We start from the raw sequence: 3075 nt of genomic DNA, 5'->3' as shown, positions 1-3075 counted from the left end.
AGACGTCGCTTCGTTGCATGCAATGGCATGCTGCGGCGCGGATAACATTTCTTCGTTTCTTGATATAAACGGTTAGGCAATAGGACTGGGCCACTACAGGCGAGGAGTTTCGTTTTGCTGCGTGGCGTTCCAGAGGAACGGAGGCAACGGATCCATCCGAAAAATTTGTCGATTCTTTGCTGTTGCATCGAAGGAAAGGTTCATGCGTTGGCACTTGACATAGCGTTTCGTGCCGTCACTTGGGTTTCAATTTATTTGAAATCTTGCGGTATTATTGGATTCATTTCAAAAGCGATGAAATTATTTATGAAGTTAATCTAATTTAATTTAGACAAATTTTATCGTCTAAATATATTTAAACAGATCAATTATCTTCGGTGCTACGCTGTACATAAAAGAGCAATGTTAATAATCACCTGTGTGATTATTGAAAAAGGACAATTTTAATTTTCCAGAGATTTTTCCGTTGCCGAGTATCGAAAGTTCTATTGGTCTGTGATACGGAGGCGAAGGAACGGGCCGATCCGAAAATTGTCGGTTTCTTGTCGTTCAAAGGATTGGTTCGGAAACCACTTGAAACGTAAAAACAACATACCCAGGCGAAGGCCCGAAATGCTATGTCAAGTGGAAACATGACACTTGAGGCACGAGATAATATGATTTGGAATTGGATACATCAGTGAGATAATACTAATGCAACGACTGAACTTTGTTATTTTTCATTTTTTTCTTAAAAAACTGTTACCAAGATATTTGTGACGTTTTTCTGATTAAAATGATACCAAACACGATATGGTTTGGATAATTACACTAAAGAAACAGCATGCAGCAAATCGAAACTTCTCGCCTATAGGAGTTTATTTCAAGACACGAAGAACTATTGTCCGAGCCGTAGCACGCCGTGGCATGCAACGAGGCAACGTCTGCCTATTCAAAAGGGTTCGGAACGGTGATACGATACGGGCGTTTGATACTGGTGGATACCCGGCTTAACATGCCCTCTTTCCAGGCAGCGATAGCACTGCAATGGCCGCGGTGGCAGCGCCTGTATTCTGGCCGTGGACCACCCGACCAGAACCCTCCCAGAGACGGATGACTTTTTGAGTGCCGCTAGAGGGCATCTCGCCCAGACAGTCCCCATCCATTGGGGGGAGGTGGGAATGTCCCACATTTTAATTTCTTCAGCGGAGCAACCCCCCGCAGCGGCCAACGCGACCGTCACCTCCACCGGGGTGACCGAGTCGTCGAGACCGGTCACCCTCATCTCGCCCATTTTTATGGGGCGGGCAACCCTGACCTCAGTGCCACTAAACACCTGGCGGTGTCGGTCAGCCAACTTGGCCGCTTTGTCCGTCCTGTCCTCCCCAGGTATCTCGAGGACCAAGCCACCGGTCCGAGCTCTGCTGGGCATCAACGCTGTGATGCCCAGCTCTCCAACTTGACCCGCTCCCGGGCCATGAGCATGGCCTCGGCGTATGAGACCTTAGCCTCGGGAACTAGGTTGATGGTGACCGCCGCTGTACGAGGAGGGCGGGGGGTCTTCTGCCTGGCAGATTGGGCCCCTTGCCCCTTGAGCGCCGGTGCGGTCCCTCTCTTCTGCCCCTTCTGGGCAACCACCTTGGAGCTCTGGGAGGGAGGGGCCTTGGCCGCTGCCGCCTTCTTCTCTGTAGCTCTAGCGCGGCGGCCGACCATCGTCACCCAGGTCCTTTCCGCCGTCCTCCGATGTTCTTCGACAATCCGGGCCATTCTAGCCTCCACAAATGATGCCGGTTGGTCGGGTGCTGAGGTGGGCCCCGGCAACGGCTCCGTGGCAGGCAGCTTCCTTCCTCGATGCAGTGGGGATGGTCGCAGACGCAGCTGCCCCCTTAACATGCTCCGCCCTCTTAGGCGGGGGCTGGACGGCTGCAATAGCGGCTTTGAACTCCGCCCGGAGCCCCGACGGGCCCTTTTCGAGGAGAGCCGCAAATCCCCTCATCAGGTCGGGCTCGAGGCCACCAACCTTCCCCTCCTCTTTTCCAGGTGCAGCAGCTGGGGTTGGGACTTGCACCACGGGACATTCAGGCGGGCAAGACGGTAAGTCGAAAGCTTCGACTGCGTCCTTCCTCCTTTTCCTGCCTGCCTCTTCGCCAGCCAACGGCGAGCCGGGCCTCGCCAACCTTTAGGATGGGCCGGGGCCTTCAGGCGCCGGCACCTCTGTGGCAGCGACCCTGCAGGTAATGTCTGCCAGGCTATTTTGCAGGATGTTGATTTGGGCCTCCTGGGCAGCCACTTGTTCCTCCTGCAGCTTCAGCTGTTCGCGAAGCTCCTTCACCTCTTTACCGGCCCTGGCAGGTGCAGCCCTAATTCCCGCTTCCGCGTGGATGGCCTTAAGGTAGCGGGAGGCCATCCTCAGCTTGCGAACAAATGTCCCTTTCAGCCCCTTGGAGACGCCCGCGACCTTGTCGATGTCGCGACAGAACTCCAAGGACTGCACAATAAGGTCGCGCGTGGGGAGTTGACTTCCTCCGCCAGGTCCTCAGAGTCCGGGAGGGACCTGCTACCCCGACTCGGTTCTATAGGGTCCTCGTTAGGATCGAGCACCCTCCTCTCCTTCAACAGGTCAAGTTCCCGGCGCTGGACATCCAGGACTCTCTGCTTAGCCGCCGCGAGCCACACGTACTGGCCCGTGGAAGGCGGGCGACCCCTCTTGCTCGTGCGCTGTGCCTCCAGAGATACTGCCGAGGAGAGTGACTCGTCCGAGTCCAAGTCCACCTCACTCTATCTGGATGCGGGGGCATCAGAGGCCGCCGGGGAAACTCCGGCCCCCCGCGTACCGGCCTCAGGGGAGGCCACTCCACATCCGCCCTAGTTAATCGGACGGATAGGCGGCGCGCATCCGTTACCCTGCTAGTGCAGGGCTGCGCCATATCCTCCGCGCCCGTTTCCCGTCTCGCGTCCTGTTGAACAGCCGCAGTCGTCGTCGGTACGTCCCGTCCAGTGTTTGTTGTTGTTGTTGGCGTTTTTAGTGTCAAGTCATCCATAGTGTTCCCACGAGTGGGTCGGTCTGTGGGTCCACCCGGGCAGAGCCGCCTTACC

Source organism: Osmia bicornis, chromosome 14, assembly GCF_907164935.1.
Source record: "Osmia bicornis bicornis chromosome 14, iOsmBic2.1, whole genome shotgun sequence".
In the NCBI taxonomy this organism is placed as follows: domain Eukaryota; kingdom Metazoa; phylum Arthropoda; class Insecta; order Hymenoptera; family Megachilidae; genus Osmia; species Osmia bicornis.
This window is presented reverse-complemented; position numbering follows the sequence as displayed.